At 42.9% G+C, this 22,092-nt stretch overlaps 1 protein-coding gene across 2 annotated transcripts in view; it reads left to right on the forward strand.

The window, feature by feature from the left end:
* The window catches only part of ST3GAL6 (ST3 beta-galactoside alpha-2,3-sialyltransferase 6), a 51,321-nt gene continuing 29,229 nt past the window's right edge, over nt 1-22,092 (forward strand). Inside the window, exon 1 of one of the 2 annotated variants that reach the window (XM_081002763.1) lies at nt 1-141. The gene's annotated coding sequence lies outside the window, so the exon portion shown is untranslated. Of the gene's footprint in view, nt 142-18,043; nt 18,063-22,092 lie in introns of those variants that run through there. The other variant, XM_081002764.1, reaches the window with a different exon arrangement.

A 22,092-nucleotide genomic window follows, 5' to 3' on the forward strand; every position in this document is an offset into this window, starting at 1 on the left:
TAGCGCTGAAGACCCGCCGGAGCGACGGGAGGGCCGAAGAGTGAGGCAGCAAGGAGCCGCCGCCGGGAAGCACAGGCTGCTGGGAGCCCAAGGCGGGAAAGCCCCGGCGCTGCAGCGCAAGCGGCTCCAGCCACGCTGGAGGTTAGCGAAAGAGCAGCAGCGCGCCGGGCGCGGTAAGGAGAAGCGAACGTCTGTGGAGAGGAGGGGCCGCCTGACGCTGCAAAGATCTCCAGCTGCCTGGCTGTTAGGACGCTGGCGCCTTCCCCACCTCTGAGGGAGGACTTGCCTCTTGGGCCAGCGGGGAGGGAAGGGGCCAGCCTGGGCGAGTTGAACGAGATCGCTTGCGAGGCGACCCTTCTCTCTGCGCTTCAGTCTATTGCAGAAGTGGGGGCGGGTGGGATGCGACGCTTTGTGCGGAAGGATTGCGGGTGCCAAGGCTGACACTCCGCGCAAATCCCTAGGCTCACGTGAAGCGGGTTATTTCTTTCCCACCTGGATGTAGCTGGGGGGGGGGGGGAATCTCTGCGTACGAAGGCAAAGGGAAAGCGGGTAGGTGCTGCAAGCCTTGAACAGCTTTCCCACCTCAGGCTTGGAGCGAGGCAGCGCGTGGCTGCACGAGGCGCGGCGGGTTTCGAGAGGAGCTTGGCGAATCGGTTTCAAACTTTGTAGGACGCGAGAGAAAAGTGCCCCCCCCCGGCATCCGCGCAGGTTTCGGGGTCCTGCCTTTGTCTCTCCCCGACCTCCCCCTTCCCAATGTGGCGTGAAGTTTGGGAGCGAGGCAGACGGAGAGAGCGCTTTCTTCCTTTCAAACTTCCCCTCGCATCGGCGAGAGACGCAGCCCGCGCTTTCCTGGGGAGGAATCCTGTAGTGATCACAGATCTCGGGGCTTCTCTCCTCGTGCTTTTTTCAAAGCCGGAGGGGAAACCTTTCCCGCTTTCCGTGCCTCCCTGTCCCTCCTGCCTCCCGTGCTTCCAGGAAAAAAGGGGAAAAGTTTAAGGCCTCGGAGTGAAACGAGATCTGCTGAGAGAGGCGTGACTTCCTGCCTCTCGGTGCTGTTAGCAAGCAGCCGAAAAGGGCCGACGTGGTAGAGGGCGGCTGCAGCAGCATCGCTCCTTGAAAAGGTTAAATGCAGACAGGCAGTGTGGCCCAGTCTTCCCTTCCCTCACTAGCCCGCCCCCTCAATCGTTGTGGCTTATAATTTTCTGTCTCACTTTTCTTCCTACGCTCTTAAAAACATTTATTCGGTTTTGGTCCTGGTGAGGTGAGTCTGCGCAAACAGTTTAAAGAGATGTCTGGGCCCTTTGATTTTTTCCGCGGTGAAAGTTAGGCAAGTTTAAACAAGAACAGCCTTCACCTCTTGTGACTTTTCCCCCCAAGGACCTTGCGCCTATTATGTGTTGGTTTCACAGCTTGCAGCTGAAAGGTTTAACAAAACCATTCCCAGTCTCCACAAACATTTGTCTTTCCACAAACCCAGACTTCCCGAAAGCTGAAATTCTGAATTTTATTAAGGTCAAGACTTTGGCCCTAGTGATGTTAATTGCCTTTATGTTTTACAACCAATATCAATCATAAATACACTTGGATGATATCCAACTAATGTATACACAAGACTAGATCCACTGAAATCATCAGGCTTAAATCCACTAAACATTACACATCATCCGTATGTACTCATCTCTGGTCCATTTGCTTGAAAGCTAAATGGAAATCATTTTGAGGCTGTATTCACACAGCAGTTAATTCCATTATCCCAACTGTCCCTTAAATGCTAATTTCAGCATTGTATTTTAACTTTTAGGTGTCATAGAAGCCATTTCTGGAAATGTAGCAGAATATAGCACAAGTTTAGCTCTCATTTCCGTGTTATTTCCTTCTAGACTTCATTTGCAAATAATACAGAAATGGGTGCTATATTCTGCTGTGTTTCCGGAAGGGTGGAAGTTCAAATAGAATGTGCAAAAATGACAGTTAGGGGAACATTGTGAAAATGGAATAGACTTGTATGTAAATGCAGCCTAGGTAAGTGGACCAGACCAACATGGATGAATTAAAGGTTCTGGAATCTGGAATAGCAAATTCTGTAAGTGCATGTGTTTAAGAATCTCTACAGGACAGAGTGAAATTTGGCCACTGTAAATGGGCATGAGAGAAATAGTTATTTGGTTGTCAAAATTGTTGCTTACTGTTTCAAGCTGTGGCTTCCCTTTGTTGCTTGCTGCACGGTAATCATTAGACCTATTTATAGACTGTGTAGTCCACCCCTGAACATATTTACTTCCAAGTCCCACTGATTTTAATGGGACTTACTACTAAGAAATGTCTGTCAGATTGCAATGCAAACTAGGCAAACTGAACAAAGTTGCTCAAACATGCTTGCTTTACATGTTCATCACAGTTTGCTTCTAAAGACTTTTCTCTCTGGATGCGTCCCATTTTTATTTTAGGTTTTAGTTTTTGCACATGAAGGAAATTTATTGGAAAGGCAAGGAAACACGGGCTATAGAGCGATGGAAAATATTTTGTTGTCGTTCTCAGGTTGATTCTGTGGTTCTTGGACCATTCCTTGGGGAAATCCCCAGCTAGAGATCCATGTCTGTTTTTAGAAAAACTGACAGCCTGTTTTATTTTTAGGCTATTGGGGGAGAAAAGAGAAGATAAAGCTGATTTGATTAGAAGTCCCATTTAAAACAGATGGATTTGTAATGTAATTCTCCAGTGCACTTGATTTGCTTTTATATAATTTTCCCACATTCCTTGGAGATGTGTTACCTCTTAGCAAGCTTAGCCGTGTTTTGGGGTTTGTAATATTCCCTTCTCCTCTGCATATGATTTGTTGTCATTTACTTTTGGATATGGGCTTCCTCTTAGAACAGGCATGTCCAACTTTCAAGAGACTGAGATCTACTCACACTATGAAAAAACTGGCAGTGATCTACCAAGGTTGTTGAACTTTTTTTATGAAGCAATCATTGTTGAGCAGATTGCAATCTACCTGTTGGATATCACTGTCTTAGAACATTTCAGCCAGGATTTTGTAGGGAGAGTGATTAAGTTGAAGTGCATCTCTGCAGCAGTGTTGTGCAGAATGCCTCCTCCTTCCTTTTGAAGATCTAAAATTTAAGTGGGGGAGGGGGAATTAAACGTACATTTGCAATTCTAATCCATGTTAGAAGAGTATAAACCAGTGTTACAAACTCAGATATATAAGCTAATCACCAAATGACAGCTTAAACCTAGTTTACAGACAATGCAATGTCTAGGCACCTTTTTCCCAATGAGATTTACTGTTGTTATTATTCGTATTTATTTGATTTCTATGCCACTTTATATTTTAAAGAAAAAATCTCAAGGTGGTTTACAACGCATCAAATAAAACAAATTCAAGCTTTCCCCTATTTCTTACTTAATTTATATAGCTTCCCCATAGGACCTGTGAGATAACAGGGTTCAAATCCCCACTCAAGCCATGAAGCTCACTGGGTGGCCTTGGGCCAGTCACAGCCTCTTAATCTACCTCACAGGGTCATTGTACGGATTAACTGTGGGGAGGGGGAACCATGTACTCCTTGGAGAAAAAGATGGGATATAAATGCAATAACTAAGCTCTTCTGCTTACTTTATTAAGAAAACTGGAGGGGCCAGCCAGATGGCGATGTCAGTCATCAACCTGGCATTCAGTGATCTCTACATGGTCGCAATTGGACCCACGCTAGTTGCAAATTCACCTGGTGTCAGGGGAATTTTGAGCACTGGTATAAACCCTGTATTTGGAACTAATCTGCAAAAAATTATCCATGCCCTCAAACACTAATTTTAGGTGCTAAGTTATGAACAGCAACAGGTTAAAAATATCCTGTCAAAATTAATTTTATAAATACACTTTTTATAAATAAAGATTTATTCTTCCCCTCAAGCCACTTCTGGGAGAAATGATGGAATATACTTCTGGGGAAATGAATAATTGTTGCATGTTTTCTATACAATTTTATATTTAAAAGCTTTTATTTTAAAATTTTGGCTTGAGGACAGACCTCAGCCCACATTTTAGGAACACTGAAGTGCACACATAGCACTGAGGCTGGACATACTTTTGCTCAAGAAGTTTTTCAGAAGTACAAGGGATAAATAACCAGCTTTCCCACTCCTACTCAAGTTAATAGTGCTTAACTTGCTTACTGTGACATCATGCACTATGAATACATAGCCTTAGGGCAACATCTGTAACTTTCATTGAGGGGAAAATACACTAAACTGATGTAAAGCTGTTGATGCATATCACAGCTTGAGTAAAAGGCACACCTCCAACTTTTTCAACATTATGCGAAGACTAAATGTTGTCCCAGGCAGAGTTTGGAATCAAGGCCTGGAATGCATTATCCAGTGGTTATTCTCAATTTCCTTGTCAAGCATTATGCAGAGCAGCCCTGAAAGCATACCCTCTAACATTTCTCCAATGAAAATAGGGACGTTCCCTCCCACATTTCTCCAATGAAAATAGGGACATCCTATAGTCTTGGTCTGTTCAGGAACAGAAAAGAGCCAATCTTTGGGGAGTTCAGAGGTGTGGAAAAGATGGCTTTGAGTGTGCACTAGTCACTCTGAAAATGCAGGCTTGGGAACATACCTTATATACCATGCATACTAGCATGTGTTCAGAGTGCCTTTTCCGTGTAATCCACTTAAGCACTGATCTAGACATTTGAAGGAGTTCCATGCTCCTTTTCTCTGCATTTTTTTTAAACCAAAAGGATCCTACGTAGGCTACAAATCTTAACTGGAAGAAAAGCAGGAAGGGAGAGGCTACTTAATTCTTGGTTCCATGGTTGCTTTGCATCTCAAAATCACTCCCCTCCCCAAGCTGCTTGTTTTTAACCTATGTGGGGGAGCATCTTTCTCCCTGCAGGGAGGAAAGCAATTTGGAGAGCATGGCTTTGAGTTGGTGGCCGGAGAAGAACTTGTTCAGGAATGGGACTCAAACTTTCTTCAAGAGAGTTTTTGCTTTCCTCTCTACAGCACTTGACCTCACCCTGAATGAGAGAATAGTAGCATGTAGTGGCACAATTTTACTCCGAAGAGCACTGATTAGCTCAACAAAGTAACAATGCAGTGCAGGCTACTGTAACCTGTGCAGGCAGTGGAGTAGTCCATATGTAATCTGGTCTGAGCCAGGAACCTCATTCCTCCACTACTTAACCTGGTGGGGAGCTCAGTGGTAGATTGTCCAGTAGATACTTGTCCAGCAAAAACCCCTGTATGAGCAACTCCTTGGAACACCAAGAACAGGCATGGCTGTTAAACTGCTGAGAAAGGTCTCAACCCTTACCTTTTGCCTCTGTCCCCCCTCTGCCAGTTGCCTCCAGCCATTTCTTCCTTTGAAATTGCAACTGTCTAATAAAGTACCCTTGTGAGTTGTAGGAAGTTATCTGTCCCATTGCCGCTCATTGTAATGTTGGCAGTAGCTTTGCAAATGCCTAAAAAATTATTAGCCCACCAACCACATGAGGTTGCATGGTCAGATTGAGTAATGGCTCTGGTAAGCTGATAGATGGTAAGGAATTGTTGCTTATTTTGGTCAAGGCTGCATTGCAGGTGTGTCCATGTCAACCCATAACTTAGCAACCATTTCTTTCTTGTGTCCTTGTATAACACAAAGTCCTTTAACTGCTGTTAGATAGCTATGGGTTTAGATGTTTTAATGATTTATGGTGTTTGCATTTTTATAATCACAGTATTATTTTATTATACAATGAGACGCTGCTCTTGGATTTAAAAGGCAGGGGCATATAAATCTTCTAAAGCAAACACTGGAAGGCACACAGTCCTATTTAGATCTTTATCAGGAAGCAGAAAGTTAAATGTGTGAGCAGAGTAGTGAGTCAAATACTGAAACGGCTGAAACAGGACAAAAATAGACAGGAGAAAGTCAGAGGGAGAGGCACACTAAATGAAACTGTTGTAAAGACAGTATGAATAATAGAATTGTAGAACTGTAAAGTTGGAAGGGACTCCAGGGGTCATTTAGTCCAAATCCCTGCAATGCAAGAATCTCAACTAAAGCGTCCGTGACAGATGGCCTTCCGATCTCCGCTTAAAAGCCTCCGAGGAAGCAGAGTCCACAACCTCATGAGGGAGTCTGTTCCACCATCAAACTGCTCTTACTTTCAGGAAGCTCTTTCTGGTGTTTAGTCAGAGTCTCCTCCTTTCATGTAACTTGAATCCATTGGTGCAGGTCCTACACTTTGGAGCAAGAGAAAACAAGCTTGCTCCACCTTCCATGTGACAGACCTTCAGATATTTGAAGATGGCTATCATATATCCTCTTAGTCTTCTCCAAGCTAAATATACCCAGTTACCTCAAACCCTTATAACATTTGGTTCCCAGGCCCGTTATCATCTTGGTCACCTTCTGAAGGCAGCCCTGTTTAGGGAAGTTTTTAATGTGTGACATTTTAATGTATTTTTAATCTTTGTTGGAAGCCGCCTACAGTGGCTGGGGAAACGCAGTCAGATGGGCGGGGTACAAATAATAAATTATTATTATTCATCTGCACAATATCCTTCTTAAATTGTGGTGTCCAGAACTGGACACAGTACTTCAGGTATGGTCTGAGCAAGGCAGAATAGAGTGGTATTATTACTTCCCTTGATCTAGACACTATCTATACGTCTGTTGATGCAGCCTAGAATAGCATGACCTTTTTTTGCTGCTGCATCACACTGTTGACTCATATTAAGCTAGTGGTCTACTAGGAGCCCTAGATCCACAAAAGCTCATGGTTGGTTACCTGTATACTCAGCATTTGAGATCCTCCTCCTTGCCCTTCTTAAAAAAGCAAGTTTCCAGACCTTATGTATGTAACAAAGATGCAGGTCACAAGTGTGCACACTAGGCAGTGTCTGTAGTAGTCAGTAGTCAGCCAGGGGCTTGGCTGAAAACTGTAGAGACCTTGTTGAGTAAACATACATAGGATTTTGCTTTTAGTAGAATTTTCTGCACCCAGGATCTAAAGCTTTAGTTTCCAACACCCCCACTTTCCTTCACTGATATCTATTAGAAGCAGGAGAATTATGCAAGTTCAGACAATCTATCCAAGGACATAGAATTTGGTTCTTTTGCTTAATTCTCTTCATTTCTTCAGCATACGCAGTCCTGTCCTTAGTGCAAAGGAAAGCTTTGTATAGTAGACAACCTCTGATTACAAAGAGCTGTTTGTTCTTTTGGAAAGGAAGTTCATGTGCTATACAAGCTGACATTTATGGATTTGTATCCCCTGCCTGACGTATAGTGGTATGGAGAGTTTGGCATGTTGGCTGAAGCCAATGAGAGATTTAAGGATGTACTCCTAAGGCATTAGTGAGTGGGAGCTGAAGGCAGTTAGATGAGAAATGAGGGCAGAGGAGTGAACTGTGTCCATTTGCAGGGTCCCCCCCCCTTCTTAATCAGTTGCCTCCCACTGGATCCTAGCTTTCCCTTGGTTCTGCCTTTGCAAGCCTCACTCTTAACCCTACTAGCATTTATTTATTTTAACAATTTATATATCTTTGATTTCTCTGAAAGAGAATAAAAGAGTAGAAGGAACAGAACAAAACAAACAAGTCCTTAAACCTGATGTACCTTCAAAATTAGTAAGAACAAATTCAAAATTGGGGCTCTCACATTGGTAGGGTGGGTCCTTAACACTGTGTGTGCAGTGTGGGAATCATCACATTAACTCACCCTTCTCTGATGTACATCAATGGACTATTCAATAGGACTGCAGAACCTGTAAAAAAAAAAAAGTATTTTCAGAGCTGAAAAGGTAGCAGATTTTCAAGCTGCAGACAGTGTTCGAAATTCCCATTGTTCTAGGCGCATTTTGCGACAGGACATTTCATAAGCGCAAGCAGTTTTTGACCTATGGGAGCAGTCCTGCACCTAAGGTTTCTAATTAAAACTCAGAGTGGAAGGAAAAGAGGACCTTTTTTGCTTCCCCACTTCCAGCTACTCTCTGAAGACTGGAGAAGAGACCCTCCTAAGGATATTAGGGGGCTGGGCAGGGTAAGGACTAGACCATGTGAAAGATGAACATAATATTTTAGCTGCAGTTCATTCATTTTCATCTCTGTATTCTTGTTATTAAAAAAGTGTGCCTAGACATTCCGTTGTTGTGCCCATAACCTAGGTTTAAGGTGCCATTTAGCTCCTAGCTTTCATATCTCAGTTTCTAACACTGGCTGCAAATCCAGAAACTTTCCTTGTCTTTCAGCACTAAAGGTTAATCCAGTAAGAAGTATCTGCTAACCAGTTAGCTCCCCTCACACACAAATAATCTTTCTCAGGGGTCAGCAAAGTTTTTGTGGCTTGGGCCAGTTTATGGTCCCGCAGACGCCTCTGTGGGCCGGAGTGCATGTGTGCGCAGTTTCCCATTGGCTGCAGGAGCTTCCTGCAGCCAATGGGAAGCCGGCCAGTGTCACGGAAAGTGGTCCCCTCAGTATTCTGAGATGCAATATTCAGGTAACTTGCATTTAACTTGTGGACGTTCAGCTTTATGTGCTTGGCAATTATTTTTTCTATCAAAGGGGTGAGGCATCTGTGAAAAAAGACTTTAGCAATTCCACCCATCATGGAACCTAATGCATTTTGACTATACATTATTTTGGCTTTATCTGCTATCCCCAGAATATAATCCCCTTGTACGCTGAGAGTTGCCTGTACAGCCTCAAAGAAGGGCAGTGGGGCAGGCATCTGCTAACTGTTGGGGAAGCTTACCTCCTGCAGTTTGTGGAGTAATTGCCTTTTGATAAGAGGCAAGCAGTTATGAGAATGAGGTGTAACAGCAACTAGAAATGTTTCATAAAGCTGCTGGTCCAAGAATTAATTATTTGAAGTCTTTCCCATTAATATGCCTTATGGTACTGGTTCTCAAGTGGTGTGTGGGGACACATCAGTGGGTTGTGGCATGACCCAGGGCGGGTCGCAGCAGGAGCGCTACCATCATGTGAAGATGTAGTAAAAGATTGAGAAATGGGTCTGCCAATGCATGTTTGAGTTAAACATGGGTTTTGGGTCTAAAAAGTTTGAAGATGCCTTATGAAGACTGGAAGTGCTTATACTCTTGAGTCAGGCTTTCTAAGCTGGTCCATTCAAGTTAAAGAGCAGTATTGTGGGAGATAGTTATTAGCTGTAAACTGGCATGCCAGTGGTGTGAAGGGGCAGGGTTGTGAGACCTCATGGAGGATAAGAATATCCATGTCTACTAACCTAGATGGCTATGTTCTACTTCCTGAGTCAGAGGCAATAGGCTTCAGGATACCAGCTGCTGGTAATGGCATGTGCTGTCGTGCTCATGTCCTGCTTGCGAGTTTCCCACAGGCATCTGGTTGGCCACTGTGAGAACAGGATGCTAAATTAGATGGGCTATTGGCCTGATCCAGCAATTTTTTCTTCCAGCAGAGCCTAATGGAACAGGCCTGTGGCCCATCTAGTCCAGCATCCAATTCTCACAGTGGATGATCAGATGTCTGTGGGAAACTAGCAGGCAGGATATGAGCACAAGAGCGCTCTCCTTCCTATGGTTTCCAGCAACTGGTATTGAGAAGTATTGCTACTTCCAGCTGTGGAGGCAGAGCATAGCTGTTATGGCTAGCATGTTTTTATGAGTCCCTTCTGTACGACATAGAGAGGTAGGGCTCATTATTGAGATGGATGAATGAATAGAGCCCTTCCTTTCTCTTCCACCTTATTGTTGACTCACAGTTGTTAGCAAACCTGATACCTGTGACATGCTGCTGTTCACTTGCCCCTGTTTATTTTTCTTTACGGGGCTCTCATGCTTCCGCAGGACTGCAGGCTTTGAATTTCCCAAGGCTACAAGGCTATGCTGGAAAATAAAATGGACTGTGTGACTTATCTCGTGATGGTGTTCCATGTCTTGTGACCTTTTGATGTTTTCCTTAGCCTTTCAGCTATCAGAGTCTTACGATTACATTGGAATTTTAGCTTTTATTTATTTTTTAAACCAAGCTTTTCCAGAAAAACTAGATGCTCAGTAGAGAGAGCATTTCTTAAAAATAAAAAGATACCTTCCTGTGTTACTGAGCTATAATCCTAAAGAGGTAATGCTAGTAGGTTATATGCCTGAGCATGTAAAGTGACACTGTTGAAACTGGTGTCAGCTGGAGATATGTTATAATTGAAACATAGACTACAGTGTGCTTAATTTCATTGAAATCAGTGGTCTTAAAAGCATATTTAATTTAGCATGGCATGATGTCCATTTTAAAGGTGAGACATTTCTCCCATTTCTTTATAGTGCGGGAACCCATGTTTATGCAAGCATAACATGAAAATCACTTTCTTGTTGTTATTTTTTTGTATTAAAAATTTTAGAAGCCTTTTATAATTGAACTGAACTACAGTTAAGAAGCAGGATGTGGTTATAGCTGGTGGATTTGAGACAAACATGTGACTAAGCTTAGTTACTTTGTATATGGTGCAAAACTTCAGGGTTATATAGATGAAAGGAAGACATGCTACGTACGATATTACCATAATGCTGTTAGACAAATCTATGGTGTGACCACAATTAAGAGTACAGTCGTACCTTGGAAGTTGAACGGTATCCATTCCAGAAGTCCGTTCGACTTCCAAAATGTTCGGAAACCAAAGCACAGCTTCTGATTGACCGCAGGAAACTCCTGCAGCCAATCAGAAGCCGCAGAAGCCCCGTTGGACGTTCGGCTTTCAAAAATAGTTCACAAACCGGAACAGTCACTTCTGGGTTTGCGGCGTTCGGGAGCCAAAACGTTCAAGAACTAAGCTGTTTCTTAGTTCCAGTCGAACCAAGGTACGAATGTACTTTATACTGTTGTGGTCGCCTCACCTCAAACAGGATATTGTAGAGTTGGAAAAGGTTCAGAAAAGGGCCAAGAAAGTGATCAAGGGGATGGAGCGACTTCCCTATGAGGAAAGGTTGCAGCCTTTGGAACTTTTTTATTTTGAGAAAAGGCAAACAAGAGGCGGCATGATAGAAGATTATAAAATTATGCATGGCATGGAGAAAGTGGATAGAACTCGGGGACATCCAGTCAAGCTGGATGTTGGAAGATTTAGGGCAGATAAAAGAAAGCACCGTATTTTTCGCTCTATAAGACGCACCTAGTTTTTGGAGGAGGAAAACAAGAAAAAAAAATATTCTGAATCTCAGAAGCCAGAACAACAAGAGGGATCGCTGCGCAGCAAAAGCAGCAATCCCTCTTGCTGTTCTGGCTTCTGGGATAGCTGCGCAGCCTGCATTCACTTCATAAGACGCACACACATTTCCCCTTACTTTTTAGGAGGGAAAAAGTGAGTCTTATAGAGCAAAAAATACGGTACTTCTTCCTGCAGTGGATAGTCAGACTAAGGAACGTGCTCCCCCAGGAGGCAGTGATGGCAACCAACTTGGATGGCTTTAAAAGAGAATCAGATGAATTCATGGAGGAGGAGAAGAAGGCTATGGATGGCTACTAGCCATGGTACTGATGCTCTGCCTCCTCATTTGGAGGCAGCTGTACTTCTGAATGCTAGCTGCTGGAAACCATGAGAGGCAAGAGGGCTCTCAAGCTCATGTTCTGCTCCCTGGTTTCCTGCAGGCATTTGGTTGGCCACTGTGAGAACAGGATGCTGGACTAGGTGGACCATTGACCTGATCCAACAGACTGTTCTTGTGTTTTTATGGAAGGTGATTTGAAGAAAGAAATACAGGGGTACCTCGGGTTAAGAACTTAATTTGTTCTGGAGGTCCATTCTTAACCTGAAACTGTTCTTAAGCTGAAGCACCACTTTAGCAAATGGGGCCTCCTGCTGCTGCTGCCGCCACACGATTTCTGTTCTCATCCTGACACAAAGTTCTTAACCCGAGGTACTATTTCTGGGTTAGCAGAGTCTGTAACCTGAGGCATCTGTAACCTGAAGCTTCTGTAACCCGAGGTACCACTGTAGGCACGCTCTAAGTCCACCACTTAAACCGTGCTTGCATGTTACAGGAGAAAGGCAGAACTTCCAACTGCAGGTATAGATTGAGCACAGTGAGAAGCTCTTACTCCCACCCCAGTTCCCAATCCTAAAGGCTATGGTACACTGTTGGATTTCACCCTTGACTTGAACATTTCAGCTACTTATCAGGCAGGGTTTTTAAAAAATGAATATTGTACCAGCTCGTATCAGGGCAAGAACAGAAGGGAAATTTAAACTATTCTGGCCGCCTTTCAGTCTTGATTAAAATCCATCCTCTGAAAGTGCTGTTAGCTTGCAGGAACGGAGAATCACCACACAGATGCCAATGGAGGATCTCCTCCAATGCCAACTGCACCTTCAAAACAGAAGTTGGCAATGCAAGTTGCATGAAAACAACAACAACATGTTGCAAGTTAGGTGGAAAAGCACATTTAACTTCAAGTATAGTTTAGGTTTGAGTGTTGGGAGTATGAGATGTCTGTGTGTAAAGAGAGTGGTATGTGTTGGAAAGCAAAGTAGGTGCAGAAAGGATTAAAAAAACAAAAGCTTGTTTCATGGGTTTCCACTTAATCGGTCCTTCTTTTTAAAATTATTTGTTCTTTAAATAGTTGTCAATGTAGCATGGCTGAATGTCATTTACAGAGCATGTTTGCTCAGAAGGAAGGGTTGTTTAGTTCAGTGTGATTTGCTACCAGGCCACTGAATATAGGATTGCCTTAGTTTCTTTTATACTCGTGGAAATGTATTTGATTGCTTCATGTTAATCAGGTTTACTTTTCATGAGAATCTCATGTTACAATTGTGCCACCTCCTTTTTCTCTTCCTTTGTGTGAACGCCAAAGCAAGTGACAGTCCATTTTTCCATACGCTTTAAAGATTATCCCTTCTTTCTTAACTGTTATGCAAACTTTACATAACCTCCACAATTTCCCAGTTGAAAACGAGATGATGGTGCCTTTAAAAAAACCCCAAAACATAAACCTGATTGACAGAAATCTCATAGCACTAGTGTATAATAATAATAATAATAATAATAATAATAATAATAATAAATTTCTTACCAACTGAGAAACAAATGTATTTACATTTTTAGATGCCACCAATCTGTGGTTTTTTGCTTCTTTTTCTTTCCATCACACCCAAACTTGTTCTCACGCACTTTAGATTTCTCAGAACTTCAAAGTGATATGTTAGTCATTTTCTACATGCAGTAGCAGATCAAGAAAATATGCCTCGGGAATAGGCTTCAATATTACAGAATCAATACATGCCAAAAACTAGTTCACATAGATGGATTCTGTAGTGCAGTATTGCTGTTAAGTGAGTTCCTAGGAAGGAACTGCCCCCATTATTGTACTTTTGGAGCAAGGATTGCATGGCTCAGTTGGTTAGAGCATGGTGCTGATAACATGGTTACAGGCCTGAGCCCCACAGCTGCATTTTCCTGCATTACGGGGGATTGGACTAGATCAGGGGTCAGCAAACTTTTTCAGCATGGGGCCAGTCCACTGTCCCTCAAACCTTGTGGGGGGCCGGACTATATTTTGGAAAAGAAAAAAAAGAACGAATTCCTATGGCCCACAAATAACCCAGAGATGCATTTTAAATAAAAGGACACATTCTACTCATGTTAAAACACGCTGATTCCCAGACCGTCCGTGGGCTGGATTTAGAAGGCGATTGAGCTGGATCCAGCCCCCGGTCCTTAGTTTGCCTCCCCATGGACTAGATGGTCCTCAGGGTCCCTTCCAACACTACCATTCTATGATTCTAAGGATAGTGTGCAAGAATAAGGTCCAAAAGGGGAACCTGTCATTTTCCCAGAAACAGATGGTCTTCATTCTTGGAAAAGCAAAGGAACCTTTCTCATCCAAGCAGGCAACAGTTCCTCTTGTCCCAGGATACAAAGCCTGAGATGGGGAGCCTGGGGACAGGAAGAGTTGTTGTAAAGATAGGAAGCTGTGGGGAAAGGTTATCTTGGCACAGGAAACAAAAGATTCATACAAGCCTGTTGCAAGTTTCCTTTTGAAACATGTTTCTTTGAAACTGCCTGCAGCTTGCAAGTTGGTCTTTTGTGAGAATGTAATGAAGCATGCAGGGACAAATAAGCCTCTGATAAGATATGCTTTTGACCACAGACACGTGCCCTTTCAGAGCAACGCAGGGAATTTTGGAAAGAGCAAAAATCAGAATTATGAATTGCAGATTTTTCTCAGTGTTTCTTTTCAGAAAAGAATTTTTATCATGTCTGCTGTCCGTCTGTTCAAGTGGAAGGACTGCTTCACTGTAAGGGTCCAGTGACTTTGCAGCGAAAGTGGAATAATAGTTTTCTGGTTTCTGCACAAAAAGTGGGGAAAACATTTTTGGACCATAGCTTGGGCCACTGCTCAGTGGTAGAGTGTCTGCCTTGCATGAAGAAGATTCAAGGTTGAACCCCTGAAACCCTGGCAAGATCTCTGAACCCCTGGCGAGCTATTGCCGGTCTACATAGAGAATTGTTTTGTTCGCACATAATGCTGAGCCGAGGTTTATTAATATGTGGTTTCTTAAATGATGGGCTAGCATTAATGTGAACCCAGGCCAGGCAGCTTAACTATGGTTTATTAACTATGACCAAAGCTCACTCATTAACCAAATGTTGTGGCTGGCTCACAAAACATTAGTTAACATCCACCATAGTGTAGCATCTAGACAGCATCTTAAAAAGCAGAGACATCACCTTGCCAACAAAGGTCCGTATAGTTAAAGCCATGGTTTTCCCAGCAGTGATGTATGGAAGTGAGAGCTGGACCATAAAGAAGGCTGATCGCCGAAGAATTGATGCTTTTGAATTATGGTGCTGGAGGAGACTCTTGAGAGTCCCATGGACTGCAAGAAGATCAAACGTATCCATTCTTAAGGAAATTAGCCCTGAGTGCTCACTGGAAGGACAGATCATGAAGCTGAGGCTCCAATACTTTGGCCACCTCATGAGAAGAGAAGACTACCTGGAAAAAACCCTGATGTTGGGAAAGATGGAGGGCACAAGGAGAAGGGGACAACAGAGGACGAGATGGTTGGACAGTGTTCTCGAAGCTACCAACATGAGTCTGACCAAACTGCGGGAGGCAGTGGAAGACAGGAGTGCCTGGCGTGCTCTGGTCCATGGGGTCACGAAGAGTCGGACACGACTAAATGACTAAACAAAACATAGCTTAGCATTATTTGTGAACTTGGACCTCCTTCTTAACTATGGTTAATGAGCTGTCATTGCCCCAAAGCATTAGCGCTGTGAGTGAAGAGCGGTTCTTCTTGGCTTGCATCTCCTTTAATGGGGAAAGGGAATGTAATAAGCCACAGTTTAAGTGACCATCTACTTGATGCCTCAGTTTTAACTGTGGTTAATGTTAACTTTGGCATAGTGTTATGTGCAAACAAGGTCAATACTGGGCTAAGTGGACCAGTGGTCTGACTTGGTATAGGGAAGATCCCTGTGTTCTTAAGAAAAGCAACAAGTTGCACATTGTTTCCTACAGAGTCAAAGGTATTTTGTAACAAGTGAAGTGGTTCTGAAAATCAGACTGCTGTTGCAAAAGTCTCCTTGAAACCTGCCTTTATAGACTGGGTGCATGAATTGTAACTGCAGCTTGGCCTTTTAGTGCTTTGATTTTAGCTTACAATTGGAATGCTCACATTACTTCTCCCATGCAACCCTTTTCAATCTATATAAAAAGCAATCCAGTATATAGTATCTCTGGGTCAGTTTTCCTTTCCTGTAAATATATTTTTAGAAAATGAGGTATTCTACTGTCAGGAAATAAAAGGATAGAGAAGGGAAGGGAAGGGAAGACTAGAACAGGAATGGGGAACCTTTGGCTCACCAGATGTTCCTGAACAACAAATTCCACTAACCCTAGCTCAGCAGCATCTGAATGGTGTTAGGATGGGCTGAAAGACCCAAATAGTAATAATAATAATAATAATAATAATAATAATAATAATAAAATAAATAAATATCATGATACTGTTAATACTGTTAGGAGCAGAAAAATCACACTGGCTCATTAGGGAAAACACATATCAGAGCAACAGTAGATGGTGCCTTTATTGGGACTGCCTAAAAGATCAGAGTAGTGAGCAGAGTTGAATTTATCCGGTAAGCAAAAACAAAAATTAAAATACAAAGGTTATGGGAAAAGAGAAAATATATATTGCAGGGCCTGTTGAGAAACCCAAGCCTGCAGTTTGTAATGGAATGGAAGGTGGGTGTTGAGCCTGACTTAATTGGGAGCAGTGATCCATGTTGTGGAGGAGAACCATTCAGATTCAAATACCCTGAAGTTGTGTGCCCATTAAATACGGTCTGGATTCCCCCCCCCCAACTGTTTGAAACAGAGTTAGGGGGCACACAAACAGAAGAGAGGGAAAGGAAATACCATACACAGCCCAAAGTGCTTGCACTAGCAAGGCTGTTTAGCTGGATGCCACCCACCCTGTTTTCTCTAATGTACCAGAGAGGTCTCCCTCTCCAGTGGCAGAGCAGCACTCAGAGATCTCATAACAGCCCCTTAGCCATCATTCTGCCGGATTTAGGATTGCTCTGTAAGTAACAAAGTTGCTATGGGAAAAAAATGGGGGAGGGGAATGTGCTTTCATTATCTGTATCCCAGGGATCTACAGATCCAGTCAGCTTTGGCACTGCTTGTAAGTAAGAACAGCTTCTTGCTGATTGATTGTTTTAGAAGTGAGTAGCTTTCTGAAAAAAAAGTTTAATTGGCTGTCTAGCATTCTGCGTGCTTGGCTTTTTTATTTGTATTTTTTTGGCCAAGTGCTCAGCAGCATGTTTTGTTTCATACTGAAGCTCTTCAGAAACAAGACACTCCCTACTGTCAGCGTAATTTGCCTCTTTCCTCGTAAGCACTAACTAATGAATGTCCATGCTACTCCTCCTACAGGATATAAGGAATGTTTCCTTCCTTGACCTATCCGTGAACTTCTAAAAAAAAAAAAAAATACCCATTATCTCATATAATTGTATGTTTAATGCATTTTCCATTACATTGCCGTTTCTGTTCAAACAAGCTAATCCATACCTCTAATAGTATTATTCCTGCCTTTGCCTTCTGTGGTTTGTAAATCAGGCTAGAGCAATTGATGACTCATAGGCTAAAAGTATGTGCATGGGAGAGAGGTATTCTGTATCTAGATGTTTTATCTCTCATAGGGGTTTTTGGACACAGTGCGCCCCAGCTATGTTAAGCACATGGAATCCATAACCATGAAGCCCTCTCCTTAAGCAGTTGCCTGCTTAATTTATAGCAGTTGCCCAGAAACCAGCCATGCAGCTTGTGTAGCAAAATGCATTTATATCTTAAACTAGTGTCCTGCTGGATCAGGCCAAAATACCCACAGTGGCTAACTAGATTTCTTGAGAAGCCAGAAAAGAGGACAGCAGACCTTCTGTGCTCCCCAGCAGCTGAGGTTCCTGAGGTTCCACACAGTTGTCGTTACTGGTAGGCACATGTTCTCCATGGATCTGTCTGGTCCACTTTTAAAGGCATCTAACATAATTGCCAGAAAAAAAGCAGAAAGCAGAGACATCACCTTGCCATCAAAGGCCCGTATAGCAAAAGCTATGGTTTTCCCAGTAGCGATGTATGGAAGTGAGAGCTGGACCATAAAGAAGGCTGATCGCCGAAGAATCGATGCTTTTGAATTATGGTGCTGGAGGAGACTCTTGAGAGTCCCATGGACTGCAAGAAGATCAAACCTATCCATTCTTAAGGAAATCAGCCCTGAATGCTCACTGGAAGGACAGATCATGAAGCTGAGGCTCCAATACTTTGGCCACCACATGAGAAGAGAAGACTCCCTGGAAAAGACCCTGATGTTGGGAAAGATTGAGGGCACTAGGAGAAGGAGACAACAGAGGACGAGATGGTTGGACAGTGTTCTCGAAGCTACCAGCATGAGTTTGACCAAACTGCGGGAGGCAGTGGAAGACAGGAGTGCCTAGCTTCCGCTTTCCATGGGGTCACGAAGAGTTGGACACGACTAAATGACTAAACAACAACATAATTGCCATCGTCAGCAGTTCGCAGCAGTGAGTTCCATAAATTAAACACGTGTTGCATGAATAAGTAGTCATTTCTGAATCTGCTGCTACTCCACGGTGGCTGGTGCCCATTGGGGTGGAAGGCAGTCAGACCAATAGTAGGTGGAGCCAGGGCCAATTGGAGAAGGGGAGAACTTGTTCTAGTTTAGCCCCTCTCCTCTTCCCCAATGAGTTCTGCAAGGGGCAGCACTTGTACACTGCAACTGACCCACCTCCATTGCTGCTAAGCAATTTCCTCATTGGAGGAACTGAGTTTTAGTATCACGAACGAGAGGGAATTCTTTCTTTCTCCATGCCAGGCTTGGAGAAAGAAAGAATTCCCTCTCGTTCGTGCTAGACATTTCTAGCATCAAGCTATTTGGGAAGCCACTAGTCTCCCTGCTTTTCCTCACCTCTTCCCCTGTGCGGCAATGAGACTTGAAAATACGCTTCCACTTGAACTAATGGAAGGATGCTTTCAAATTTAATTGCTGCACAGAGGACATTTGGGAGGGAGGAGTTTCAATTGGAGAGGGAAGGATTAACCCTCTTCTCCCTGTGTGCTATGACTCTCTCTTGCCCTTTCACTTCACAATTAGGCTTGGAAAAAATCTTGTGAGTGTTTTTCCCTCAATATGAATTTTGTGATGGGAGGGAACTTGGTGTAGTTTGTCGCTTTGGAGGGAATGTTAACTCTAGTAACAGGCTCTCTGAAAAGATCACCCCCTGCTACAATAATTTCAGGACAGAGGTATGTGTGTGAGAGAGAGGGGTGTGTGAATATGGATGGATGTGTAGCTGGGGGAGAGATAATATAAATTAGTGTGTGTTAGGTATGGGAATTAATGAATGCTTTACCTTCCCAAACAAAACATAAAACTTTCTCTCATCTATGCTGGCACACTCATCTGCTTGAGCGGGCAGTGTTTTATTTTGCAAAAATAATTTATTTCCCTGAAGGTCCCATAGGGTTGCCATATTTTGAAGAGCAAAAAAGAGGACACATTTGCTGAGTTTTACTTTTAACTATGAATCACTATGATGACTCTGCCCATGAAAAAAGAGAACATGTCCTGGAAAAAGAGGATAGATAGTCCATGGTGGTACCTGCTTGTGGATGAGATGGTTTAAGCTTTGATGTTTAATGTGGATCAGCCACTCTGGCTCAGTTCACATGGCTGGATAAGACAAATCATTTTCACCAGGCAACCCCAAACCTGGCCCTCCAGCTGTTTTGGGACTACAACTCCCACCATCCCTAGCTAACAGGACCAGTGGTCAGGGATGATGGGAACTGTAGCCCCAAAACAACTGAAGGGTCGAGTTTGGGGGTGCCTGATTTTGACTATAGCTGCTTATTGATGTGGTTCTGCTCCATGTGCATAATTCAGACATAAGCTAACTGGTCCATCACTCCCTAGACTCAATCACTCAGCATGAATTCATTTCTCAAATGCAAGCTATTCTGTGAGACATTATATCAATACAAACTTCCCCCCCCCTTTTTAAAAAAAAAAAATATTTTTATTAGCAATTTCAACATAACAAAATATCAAACCATATACTCACATATATTATTTCCCCCCTTCCCCACTTCCATCCCTCCCTCCCCTCCCCCACCAAAGACTTCCCTCAGCTCCTCTCTCTGATTTCTCAGCACATATTATTCTCTGCATGTTATAAAATTTTACATATCCTTACATTATCTATCTAAAATGCTATCAACCAATAAATCTGTGTATGTTTATTCAAAACCTGCCAAGGAGTCCAGTTCATTTTGCTGCCTTTTTAAATAATTTGTAGAAAGCTCCCATTCTTCCTTAAAGCCACAGTTGTTCTTATCCCACAATTTATATGTCAGTTTAGCCAACTCTGTATAACTCATCACTTTTTCTTGCCACTGTTCTTTCGTTGGGATTTCCTCATATATCAATACAAACTTAGTTTGAGGAAGTTCCTAAGCATGCAGCACTGTTAGGTACTTATGGAGTACCCATGACAACGGATGTTGCAGAAGTTGAACTTCTCCAATTCTACTCTCCTTAGCCTCTCAAGGTCTTTTGCTGTCTTAAATAAGGGCCAGAGTAGATGTGACACCAAGTGAATTGTTAGGAAGCCATTTAGGTCTTTGAAAGTAATAGTAATAGGCAAGTAAAATCAATTTTTACAGGGGCCAGAGTGTACAAGGTGGTGAGGCTTAGTTCTCTCCCTCACTGGAATTCCCCCTCCAGCACAGGGGGAAAATTTTCATTGGGCATGTAGCTGCAGAACGAACCCCTTTTGCGTACAGACTCTGTGAAAATAATTTCTGTACCTTCTATTAAAATATAAAACTCTGATGTGATTTCTGCTTTCTAATGATACATTGAGTCCTATGTCCAGGTTGACCTTATTAATTCATTATCCCTGGGACTGCTCCCCTGGAATAATGGCTTGGTGCTACATCTTTCTACCTTCAAGCTACAACTACACACACACACACAGAGAGAGAGAGAGAGAGAGAGAGCGCTCTTTCTCTGATCTAGGCATGTTTACCTGAAGAAGGACTTAACACTGTGCTCTTCCTCTGTCTCCCACAAATGCTTATGCCCCTGGTTAGCCTCTCTTTTTCCTAGCCCTCTAAAGTGCTGTTGCACCTGTGCCCCACTTTCTGGCTTCTTGGAGGCCTCTGCCTAGCCACTGTGACAAGAGGATACTGGACTAAGTGGGCCTTTGGTTTGATCCAGTAGGGTTCTGCTTGGGTTCTTAAGTGCCCTGGTTCCCAAATTTTGTTGCCACTTTGTCAAATTTCTCTCTCCTTTTGGTTGGAAACTAAAGGAGTGTCTCTTGCTGAGCCAGACACGACTCAAAAGGCTTCCCAACAGAAGTAGATACTGCATTTATGTGGAGTCCACCTGATATGAGGTCCTCTCCAAATCCTTTTTCTTATTGGCAGAGGAAGAGACAATAGCAACATCACATACTGCTGCTTCTTATTCATCTACAAGGGATCGCCAGAGAAGAAGATATATTGCCCACAATCCTCCCACACTTCCTTTGTTTGCTTGTTCTTATATTGATCGTTCTGTTTCCTTCACCTGCAGATAAGGAGGGCCCAGTGCTGTTGGTAGCCTCCATTCTGGCAAGGATTCTCTGTAATTTAAGAGCTACTTGGACGGCAGACATGCTCAGGAAAGGAAGCCTTCCACATCACTTCACCATTTAGGAAAACGTTTCAAGCTGCTAAATGACTACCTGCCAGGCAACTGTTAAATGCACAGGAGTTCTGCCAGAAAAAAGTGCTTTGCTGTTTGAAATGTTCACCCACAGCTTCCTCTTTCTTAGTGGCTCTCTTTTATCTGGGTGCTAACAGCAAGTGGGAGGAGTCTAATAGAGACCAAAGCTCTTGCAAAGTTCAAGTGGGTTGCTTCTTATGAAGGTCATGGTGCATCCACATTTAGAATACTCTGCTTGGTTTTCTCTTCCCCACTCCCAAGCTCAAAAAGGATGCTGTACAAATGTGTACAGGCAAAAACAAGAGACAAAAAAGCAGTTATTTGAGCAAGAGTCATAGCATCCTGCTGCAAAACAAGAGGCTTTACAAATATAATTTAGAAGGAAGGTAGCAGAGGTTGATGGTTATGAACTTTTGTAGGCCTGGTGAATACAGAAATTGTTTTCTCTCAAAACCCTAGAATGCATTGGAAGTTGAAAGTTTTAAATTAAAAAGTTGACCAGTTTTTAAAAATAAAATGCATTTGATCAAATAAAACCACAGAGAATCACCAGTGAAAACCTATATTGGAAAAGAAGCAAAGGAGATCTTGAAATACCTGCCCTAACAAGATATTTTCAAGCAGTAAAACTTGGCCTGTATCTCAAGGTGATTCAAAATAGACAAAGCAATTAAGGCAGAAAAAGAGATCTATAATAGCAATTCTGGAAACCGTTACGGTACAACTAAGAACATACGTTATTGATTCTCAAGTCTTGACATCCACTCTAAATATGTATTAAAAGTTTGGTGTAAACACTAACATCAGTTACCCTCAAGCAGCAT

The sequence above is a fragment of the Podarcis pityusensis genome (assembly GCF_964106645.2).
Source record: "Podarcis pityusensis genome assembly, chromosome: 4".
Classification (NCBI taxonomy): domain Eukaryota; kingdom Metazoa; phylum Chordata; class Lepidosauria; order Squamata; family Lacertidae; genus Podarcis; species Podarcis pityusensis.